Source organism: Ischnura elegans, chromosome 7 (assembly GCF_921293095.1).
Source record: "Ischnura elegans chromosome 7, ioIscEleg1.1, whole genome shotgun sequence".
NCBI lineage: Eukaryota > Metazoa > Arthropoda > Insecta > Odonata > Coenagrionidae > Ischnura > Ischnura elegans.
In genome coordinates this window covers 117564167-117575882 of record NC_060252.1, presented here as the reverse complement: position 1 = coordinate 117575882, position 11716 = coordinate 117564167, and the positions used below count along the sequence as shown (strand labels likewise).

The window sequence follows — 11716 nt, the reverse complement described above, 5'->3', positions numbered from 1 at the left end:
ATTTTTTTTACTTTAGAAGTGCTTTTAACATTTGGTTTAATTTTTCCCTGGGGAGTACGCATTTTGGAATGTTCATTATTTATTTTCCAGCATCACCGCATCTTAGTTTACTCTGATGTGAGCATTTCCGCAAAATCATTTTAACTTGTAGCTACTCGTAGCCTAGACTACGTTCGGTTTAATAACTTTTAGTCGTTTAAAAAAATTCAGTATCAACTTTTTCTTGAGTCGTCTGCATAGATTATGCTGATGTAAATAATATTATATTATTATGCTGATAAAAGCATATGCCCCTTTGAACGAGGAAATTCAATACTTTCAGGTGCTAAAGTATAAATAATACTTTTTATGTTATTTTTAAAAGGTTTCACTTGATATTCTGATGCCCCATTTGTGGCAGTGTGATAAGGAGAAGAGAAAAAAGTTCTGGGCGGGCTGAGGTGATCGGCTGTCCTAGGGCACTCGATCCTAGCTAGGCTGGGGCTCATGATATAGGGTCCGTATCACGGGAGAATGCGGGTGTCCAACCCCGGAAAATTTTCAGAAACTGCATACCGGTAAATGCATTTTGTCGCTTTTCTGGCTCTTAAAAACTAGATAATAGTTAATAAAAATAAATATTTCGTGAGAGAAAATACTATGAAAAGTGAAAATTTCACAGCTTATGCAATTTAATAATGTGTTATGGTTCTATTATCTATTTAGTGAATCCATTCCATGAAACTGCACTGGAATCTAAAAATACCTCCGTAATAACCTTTTCGAATAACCCCTTTAAAAAGGCAGGATGTCTGTTTGTCTATCCACTATACATTTCCATACGACTCCACGGATTGCAAACAAAGTTTGTACGTTGGTGCATCTCATGCTCCCAAAGTGCGTAGTGCCACCTCGGTTTGTGCCCGACGCGTCCTTTACATCCTTTTCTCATTACACTTTGTTATGTCACGGTATAGAACTTCTGTGGTTGGACATCCTGCCGGGTAGGCACACCTCTTGACACTCTCAATGCCAAATATAGCTCAAAGGATTCAACACTTTACTATTACTCCTCTCCATGCAAACCTTTTTGCTGAGGTATGCATTCACACGATGCTTTTGGTCTAAAACACATTAGGGTACACATAAAGATCAATGTTGTCGAGCAGGGTAAAAGCTGTAGTCGGTGGCATAGCCAGGAATTTCGTTCAGAAGGGCTCCAAAACCAAGGGGAAAATTTTTTTAAAACAGGGTCCTAATTAGAGTATTTATATTTCGAGTGGGGAGGTTTTTGACTAATTTTTGACATTTTCCATAATCGAAAAAACTTCATTTGTCAAAGAAATCTATTGTAAATTCATGATTTTTCAATATTTTGTTCTCTTTTATGAAGGAAAATAATAGTGTTTTTATATTTCGAGTGGGGAGGTCTGGACCCCCTGCACGCTACTGGCTGTAGTATACGGAAATTGTTCTTTCCATTGGTTGCTGTTACATATGAATACCATCACTTTGTACATCGCTTCTTCCTTCCTAGTCACAATGAATTCCGAGTTCAAAGTTTCCCACTTCACTGGTAACTATCCTTCACGAGCAACTCCAAGTGGCCATATTGGCTAGCCATATTGGAAACATATCTTGAATTCAATATTATAAGATAAATTATCGGAGGATTATCCGGAAAACAATGCTATATGTCTATTTGTCATCTTTTACACAAAAAGGAGTGTCATAAGGTCACCAAGTGGCAAATCTCTTCGTGTTAAATTGTCAATTTCTTCGAGAATAATTCTTGAGCAATGAACTTACTGCATGAGTTCCTTGGCAGGGAAGAATAAGAAATCATGGTCCTCAAATGAGTCTTTTTGTGATAATCCTGATAAACTCACTTCTAAAGAGATGGTAAAAAGTAAAGGGTTACTGACTCAATGATAATTGGGTCTTTTTAAGATAGCTCTGATGAACTATGTACAGTCACTTTCAAAAGTAGGTCCCCATGGCCAGCGCGAGCAACTACGTTTTTCTCGGAGGTTGAACTTCGGGTATTGGCTATGCCTTCTGTGTCTTGAACGGGCCAGTTTGACTTACTCTCACCGTCCGCGCAAGTCTTCTCGAGGCATTCTTCACTATTCCTAAATTCTTCGCGACTTCCCCGACTCCCAGTGCCACAACACAAGGCGAAGCATATGTTCTCAGTCATGGGATTCCCACCCTGATAGTATTCTGAGATGGATATTCCGAGTAGTCTGGCTTGCACTAAAAAATAACGAGACGTATCTGCGTCGCAACGCACATATGAGGAAGAAACGAAAATTGGAATTTACGTCTGAAAGAGTATTCAAAAAGTTTCCTACAAAATAACCTTCTAGATTATACCTTTAACACATTATTACCAACACCATCAACATATGTATATTGCTCTATGTTTAAGTATTTCAAACACACTGTTTGGCGCATTCATTATTCCTAACCATTTTCTTAGGATACATATGTTTACCATGTTTTATACTACATTTTTCTACGTGTCTCATCACGCGAGAAATCAAAAATATTAATGTGCGCTAAATTGTAATGTTTAATTCTGTATCATATTTATTCCAGTCGTTACTAACATATCCCATATGAACAAATATTTAAATAATGCTTTATACATTCGAGGTATCAGGAAGTAATTAACCGACATCTTTATGTTCATCGAAAGTCCGAATGTCTTAATAATTACCATAAATATATTTTCTATAATAAAAATACCAACGGAAGCATTAATTACATGACTTGTGTGCCTATTTCTTACCATTTAAAGGCACATTAATAATATATGTTTTATTTTTGCCCCTTCATTGAGAGGTTAACCTGTCCTCCCCCTTTTTCGTTTCTTTTTTTTCTGTTAAAACCAGTCGTAATTGGCGCCTGCTGATATCATGCAGGGCTATATCCTACACATTATTATGTATAAGTGGTTTTACATCATAAATAGAACTTACACTCATGTAATGAATACCTTGAGTCAGTCTTACGTGCGAACAAATACTGATCATATTCCTACTGACACTAAACTACGCACGCATAATATTCATCCGATAAAAATATACCGTGTTGGGTACCTAATGACTATTTGTGCATTATTAATACAAATTAAACTTATGAGCTGCCAAATATACTGCTTGGGATGTAGCGTTTGACGGTGTGGAAACTTAGGCGACGACAAAAGAGGGACAAGAAAAGAATGAAGGCATCCGAGATGTGAGTATAAAAAAGAAAGGAAAAGGTGAGAAGGATGGAGAGGAAAAAAAGAAGAAGTGCTATCCGTGGTCGAGAGATTTTTGGTAAGGGGGGAGGGGAAGGATGAAAGTAAGAATATGGTTAGAATGAAAGGGCCTAATGCGAATGGGCGTCACTTTTTATTAAAGGGGTAAGTTCAAGTTGGGAGGGGCGCAGGCACGGTGAATCGTAAAATCTTCAATTCAGAAGGGCAGGTAAATGATGTTTTTCTATGACCACCATACTTGGTTGACTCACCATCATAACTCCACGCACATGTTGCTTGTACTCTTTTTCTTAAAAAAATAAACAATATTAATGTAAGAGTATTTCCCATAAACAGAAGGACAACACTTCCTACGACGCATTATGGTCTAACAGCCTGCCATTTCATTTGATGCCAATAAACATCTCGCTGCTTCTTTTAGTGAAACTTTATGTTTATCTTAAAAGCAATTCAATAAAATTTAAAGACAATCCAATTGCTAATTCGAAAAAATAATGCAAAATTATCTTCTCCCACAAAAATTTTCCGTACCGGTAGTTTTGACCGGTAAAAATTTAAAAACTTCTACTGATTTTCTATTCACAGTATGGGAATAAGTTGCGTTATTCAAAATGTAGGCACTACTTGTAGTCCGAATAAGCTACTACTTGGGGAGTGACTGCTATTTAACTTGTAAATATTGAAAAAATGTCTGAAAATCTTTAACCGCCGGCATGGATGAGCGCGATGACGGATGGTAACCGTGACGCAAATGACAATATTTACATAGGCGTATATATTTACGTATTTTTCACCAGGCGATGTGAAGAAAAAATATTGGAGTAACATGCTCGAAATGCTCCGAAAATTTATTTGCACAATATGTTTTGTATAAGTTTACCAAACTACACAGATGTCTCCTCTCTTCCTCGTTCGATGGGTTACTTGCCGGAAAAACCCATATGTTCTTCTCCGCTTTCTTCGGTGGTGGAATTGTTTGGCTGTGTGGGGGGGGGGAGGTTCACGCGGCCTTCCTACCTCTGAAATCGTGCGTGGGGCTCTTGACGACGGTTAAAGTAGTCAAGTTGCACCATTTGTACTACCTGATCAAGTCGAATCGATCCCCAGTGGACAAGGAACGTGTAAGCAATACGCGAAGGTCGACTTCGGAGAATAACGGAGACGGCTGCGCCAGGTATGGGGACCGACTTTTGAAAGTGACTGTACATAGTTGCTCAGCGATCAATGGAATAAAATAGCATGCATGCATACATATGGGGACTAAATACATATTGTGACAAGAGGAGGTGGGGGTTGGTTGGTTTATTGGAAAGAGGGGAGAAAGAGAAGGGAGGAAAAGAGGGGAAGGGAGAATAGGGTGGTTTCCTATTATTTTTTTATTGCCTAAATCGAAAGGTTATCACTCCTGGAGTACGTGTTTCACCCTTTTAGATTTTTAAATTACTATATATATTTTTCGCGATTAAATGAAAAGTGAGAAATTTCAAGCGCGCGAAAATGTGACGGCTAAGTATGAATGCTGGGAAAACCCCGTGTGACGTCACTATGGTTCCCGCTGTCGAAGTGTGAGGTGACCTTTTGGTGAGGATATGTGCGCTGCTGTGATGCAGGAAGCGGACTATCCTGCTAGCAGGTATCGCTCGGCTTAAATAAGGATTATTAATACCCTATCAAACAAGGGAAACTTTCTGGCCACAGGAAGTTTAAATAGTTGATTATTAAGATATGTTTCCCTGAGCTCTGTGCCTCATGCATGCATTGGTAATTTCAGACGATGTAAAACTCCTATCTACTCGTATAGAAACTAGGGGCCGTATTCTTAGTCGACCCTACATATCCGTCCCTACATAACAAAAGGCCCCTACATGCGTTTCTCAGTCGACCCTACATAAGTGGTGGGGGGTGATTCCGTCGTCAACTTCTCTGAGATGACGTAGATGATGGCGCAGCGCCAATTTTCCATACTGGTGGCGTAATGGGAACTAACTATGAAAGTAAGAAAAGACGTCCTATAATTTTCGGGCTCATTGTTAGGGCAACAGCTCAAGGTAAATAAACAATCGGTGTCGTCCGTCAGGTCGTGTCCAGTCGTGTCGGTACCTTAATTATCGCTACAAATACACTCATATCGAGCCAAAAGTAGAACCTTATTGTCTTCAAATTTTGTACTTCAAAAGCGGTCTGTACAAGATAGTAATAAGAACGGAGCAAATTGATCATTGACGTGGGAACTTACGTTGCATCATCAAGGTTCGTCGTTCGCTTTTACCTTCCGTAGTTAAGTTTATTATGTGGCAAATAGTGGCATGAAAATACGTTTTCTATGGTTGTACGTAAACGAAGAATTGGATTCCCAAAAGTATACCAAGTACCAAACGTGAAAAATATTATATATTCGTAGAAACCAGATGCTTGTATACCGCTATATTCTTCTTATTAGTTTGTAGCAGGCGTAGGAATTGTCTGCTAGCAATGATAAGGCACTGTAATGGTTTGGACGATGTTAATTAATCCGTTCCATATTTCAGACTGACTTGCCGGCCAATTCAAATTCAAAATTCAACGGCCGAAAGGCCGCAGTATTTATTCTATTGGTGCACTTCCAGAATGTTCTATGTTACTGTTCTTGAACATGAAAGAAATTTCTAGAAAGGAATTCTAGAAGGCAAGAAAAAATAAAATAATTACAATTTCCGGCACGGGGAACCGAATCTGGGCCGTCCGCTTGGGAGGCGACCGCTCTACCGCTGGGCTAGCCGGCCTATTGAGGAGATTCGATGATGGAGCGCGATTTATGTTGCCTCCGGGCAAGCGGTGTGGCGGCGAGGCAGGACGTGCGGCCGCCAATCAGTCAATTTTATTATTTATTTAACTTGGTGGCTATAAAGTGGTAGTATTATTACTTTTCCGTTGTGTTACTGTACATTTTAAAATGGTTTGTGCGAGCTCGTCTCCCTTAATATGCATTACAACGTAAATTATTTAATCGAGGTGATCAGCAGGCGATATTTGGCCGCCATGTTTTTGTAGGGTGAAGGGTTGGTTCGGGTACCCTACATCAAGTAGGGCCCGTTTAGTTCCAAAAAAGGCCATATGTAGGGCTTGATGTGGCGTATGTAGGGTGAGATCGGTTTATGTAGGGGCTGATGACGTATCCAGGGTCGGTTGGCCCTACAGGGTCGACTAAGAATACGGCCCTAGGTGACGTCACATCGAGTGGCATTGCATGGGCACCAATCTGACCTTTTTCAAATGAGGTTAAAATTGACCATTGCCATTCGTCTAAACTGGAATTTCTAAAACAAAATAATTTCTATATTATGAATGCACTAATCATGGGTAACGAATTGGAATCCATGCCTTGTCTTTTCTTTGATGAAGAAAACTACCCTATTATTATGTGGGGAGGCTCATTGCGATGATTGGGGTACACAAAAAATTAGAGCTTATAACATAGATTCTGAGTTCGACAGAATATTTAATGCAGAAAAAAAGGGAAATGTACACATAGAACACATGAAATTGTTCAATATCTTTCTATGCTTTGAACATCAAACTGGCCAGTGGATATTACCAAAATGATTAATTCAACAGAACAAAGACAACTTAATAAAAAGAAAACAGGAAGTTTCCTTCCAATCAGTCTTTGGCCTGGTTTCTCACCAAGACATGAACACCCAAAAATTAGTTAACAAAAAGAAAACATTAACCTTAAGCATACTTATAGATAGAAAAGTACACCCTGTCCTAAAAAACTTTAGTGCACGCAATCACTCAAGGAAGGGGGGAGGGGAAAAGAGGATAGAATCATAAATGCAATTAAAAAAACTCATGGGCAAAGGCTCTTCAACAAAGGTTCCGGCATTGTAACGGCCACCCGGGAATGCTCGCAGAGTAGTCGACGATAAATTGGGCGCCAGTGTGGGTAATGTAAAAACTTCCGCCCACACTCGGAAGCGGTAGGAAAAGGAATAATTTTCTTTTTGTGATTCTCTCAGAGTAGTAGGCGACGGACAACCACTCGCTGACCCGTTCACCTGTTCATCACTGAGAATCGGGAAGCGTTGGGAAAAAGGACGGGGTGATAAAAGGAAAATATAAAAAAATACAGGTACAAAATACTCCGGCAATGCCAGACTACTTAAACTCAAAATCAGCCTCGGCCACCAATTCCTAATAGTCCTAGTCGGACGCTGGTAGGCTCCGCTCGACAACTTCAACTCTCGCCGACTGACCCTAAAAAAAAAACTCCCCCGAGCTCCCGACGGTAGCAACCTCCCCTTCCCTAATTCTACTCCCGGCCGCGGCCTCCGCGGCTGTCTACGGAAGTAACCCTCAAAAAAAAAAGAATGGCAGTGGGCGCTCCCAAGCGCCAGCTTTAAATAAACGTCACAGCATCTTCTTTCTTCGTTTCTGGGGGGGGGGGGGAATCTGGGTTTCTTTAAGAACACTAGATCAGGGCTTTGAGTGAAGGTTCTTCTTTACTAGGGGATACAATTCAGGATTGTGGTTCGGCTTATCAATTTTTCCTGTCTTGTTCACGGCTGAGGGATGACCTCCTCAAATGGCTCCTTTTCGGCAATCGCCGAGCCTAAATTGAATGGATGAGGCAGATACTTTGTGGAGATCCATTATGAGATATGAAGTGAAACACTTTGCACTTTCCACATAAAAATGTATTAAACTACAGTCGACATGTTTTGCTGCACTGCAGAATTATCAAGACTCCCACAAAATATATCGACTGTAGTTTAATAAATTTTTATGTGGAAATTGCAAAGTGTTTCACTTCATATCTCATCGCTAAACCATCTACACACCCTGGGCTGAGAGAATACTCAGTGGGATGACATGGGTTGATCTTCTTCTTATTGATGATGGAAATCTACCATTCATTCTCCTGTTTCCTGTTTCCGCTCATTTCCTCCTTCCCGGTCCAAACTCCATTGCCTCCAGGTTCTCCCTCTCTCCATAGACCACTCATGTAATGAGGCGCTTGCCCTGACAAACTGGCAGAGCCTCCGGCAGCATGATAAGGCCGGGGTTGATGTATCTCTTTCAGCTGGTGGCTCCTTAGGTTTCATGCCTCAAAGAGGGTTGGTTTTCAGGGGGTGAGGAGGGTGGGGAGAAAATGAGAAAGAGGCCTATTTCTAGAGGTAAGTCACCATGGGGGAGTTAAAGTATGTTTAATCTATTTTGGGGGAGAGGGTGAATGTATAGGTGAAGGAGAATCAGGTGGTCGTAGGCAGCCTTGCACCATCACTCCTCGGTGGGTGTGGGTGGTTGAGAAGGAGTGCACTCTTCTCTATTACGGGCCAGCTCATACACAAAGTCACGTGATGGGAAAACCCCAAAATCTGGAGGTGGGGAATTGGGGGGGAGGTGAAATGCATTACACACAAGTCCATTCACACTGAACTACCCACACACACACACGGTCAAACTTATATAAGACAAATAAATGAAGCTCTCCTTCCCTCAAAAATATCCATTCAAACCAATTTATGTAACCTGCCAAATTTCTACGGTTACAATATGCATTCACAAATGGTATACATATATTAAGCTAACATAAGGAACTGGCATAAAGGTACCATATTGAGGAAATTTATGTGTACTATGTATTATAATTTCTTCGATTTTATGATACATATTTGGATAACTTACAGTTTGGTATTTTTCATTCATGTCATTTATCCACTCTGTTCCAGGATTTCGTGGAGGATGAAGCAAAATAATGGGAGTTTGAAGATAGAATAAAAAAAGCAAAAAGTGTTTGAACCTTGCATGCATTTTATCTGATGGGTTGCATGATTGAGCAAAAATTTTGAGCCTTTTGATTGTTCAGAAACAAAAGGATGGGTGTGATTCCCGAGTCCTCCAAATTTAGGAGAAGAGAGAGACTTCAGGACAAGAAGACCACTCCAGGAAGAAGAATGCGAATGACTTAGCTTAGATTTGGCCCTTAGGACCATGAATCATTGTGCCAAGTAAGACTAGGTTATTTTAGGTTAGTCAATTATACTTTTTTGTCAAACTGAGGTTTGACATGGGCATTGCAGCATTATGGAATAGAAACTGTCATTTGAATGAAAAGGTAGTAACTTCCTCCTTGTGCCACAATGACTTGTATACTGCAATGAAGCTTATGCAATTCCTTGGGGAAAGGTATTTACCTTGCATGTACTCTCTCCATAGGCTCAAGACAAGAGGATCCCAGTTTCACACGTAGCTTACTTTTTGGGCCCTCTGGGTTTTGAATTATTGTGTCGAGTAAGGCTAGGATTTTAAAGAGCATTATCTAGAATTTTATGTTGAAACAAGGTTTGGCATTCACAGCATACCATTGCAGTGCACGGGTTAGAAACGGTGTCACTTGAATGTGAAAGGGTTAATTTCCTCCTTCCCCACAGTGACTTTCCATATGTTGCAGTGCAGAGTGTGCTATGTCTTGGGGGAAGGATCATTTATTTACCTTGCATGAACTAACCCACTCTCTCTCTAGGATCAAGACATTCCGGTGGCCGAAGGAATGTAGGCATTGCAAGAGATACCATCAGACAACTGAAAGGAGAAGAAACATGTCAAGACAAAGAAGAGGGAAGGCGTCAACCTATTAAAATTTAATTGCATTATCAGGATGATGTAGAAACGTTTGATAGATTCACTAAGGTAAATTTCTCCACAAATACTGTCCTGAGCACCTTTATCTTTATTCTGCGCAAACCAACTCCGCTTAAGTATGAATAACAATCCAAAATTTGTATTACATTGAAATCAACTTTTAAGGACAACCAATCAATATTACCCACTTTCAATTAAATTTTGCATATTAATTTCATTTATAAAATAATTTCTTCTACATTCAATTCAATTTTTTAAAACGATATCCACATGAGTTTATTTTTTTAATTCATGATGCATATTCTGCCATTAAGGATTTCTTGCTTTTTTTAGCCTAATTTATACTAATGCAAAATGAAGTCAACATCTTTCAGTTCTTCCAAACAAGCTTAGATACATTCATTTAATCTCACCTCTTTGCATAATCCTGATGCATCATGAACATTGTATGTAATCAGTCACCTTTCATTTTTTTATTATTGCTCATCCAAGCACTGCATTGAAAATCAGTTTCTTTAATTTTTATTCATGTTTTTTTTTCTTTCTCAATTGATAAACTAAATATTTTCTCAAAACATTTTGCAAAAGTCCTTTTTCAAAAAATCAAATCATCATTTTTTTGTGAATATGTTAAGTAGAGAATGAAAGAATGTAAATTATGTTCTTCAGAATTATTTTTAACTATTGATAGATTATAAAGTGAATTATATTTTTTAATGCCACTTCTGAAGAAATACTTCGTTGGCTAAGTAAAGAATTCTTGTTGAATCCCAATTGTATGAGTCTCCTCCATTTTATCAATTCATTAGGAGAATACTCTGCCCATTTAGATATTTGCTCTCTGGCGTCCATAGCGTATCACAGGAAGTAACTTAAAAATTTGCTGGTATAAATTTGATAAATTTTATACAGGTCCTAACTTATAGCACTAAACACATATTAGAACTACTTTCAGCTTTAGGATTTCAAGTTTTTTCTAGAAACTTTTTAACCATTTTGAACATATTCCCTTGAATTCTGTTTAAATTTCATTGAAATTTTCATGCATCCCTATCGAAATGAAACATCTTTTCATTTTTTCATGCAGAGATAAGACGCGGGCTTCTTATACCACTAATGTTGAATTTTCCCATGGCTGTTTTTGCAGTGATTCCTCGTACCCTATTAAATTTCAGTGCACTCACATACAGTTTTTATAAATCCGCGATGGAAATTCAATTTCTGTACCATCTTTCTCCCCTCAGCTGCAAGCCATCTTGGAGGGTGTGGGCAGAAAGCTGGTGGCATGGGGGATGGAGTGGGATGGGGTTGGTGTGATAAGTGATAAGTATATTTAATATAATACTACTTGGAAATAGCAAAGTTTTTGATCCTTCTATTCCTGCAAGGATGACTTCGACGACCACGATAATCATACATGCTGAACATGATTAAAATATTTATTTTTATGTGTATATATATATCTCTCTACGCATGTAAATATTTGTAATGTAATTTTGTTTAAATAAACGTTAGTGTGTAAATTTACTTTTTTCCTATTTCTACCTATTTTAAGTAGTTTGTAAGAATTGAAATGTTACAAGGGGTGGTTTTTAAGGGTTGTACATATTTAAATCGGCATCGTTCTTAAATTAGGGCATTTTGACGAAAAATATATTTTTTGTGGTAAATAATTTTTTTCCTTAACCCCGAATAAGGGTTGATTTTTAAGGGTTTAAATATCATGAAGTAGGAGGAGGTTTTCACCCCTAAAAAATAAAAATAAATTACTTGAATTCATGAGCCTCATTGCATAAAAGTTGTATTTAATACCCTCATGTATGTATTTATATTGGAGAGCCCAAG

General features: G+C 38.8%; 1 long non-coding RNA gene across 1 annotated transcript; it reads left to right on the top strand.

The window, feature by feature from the left end:
- The first annotated feature begins 8637 nt into the window (after positions 1-8637).
- Positions 8638-11355, top strand: LOC124161912. The gene is made up of 3 exons (XR_006865440.1): positions 8638-9257; positions 9753-9919; positions 11116-11355. It is a non-coding gene; the product is annotated as an uncharacterized LOC124161912 (long non-coding RNA).
- The last annotated feature ends 361 nt before the right edge of the window (positions 11356-11716 follow it).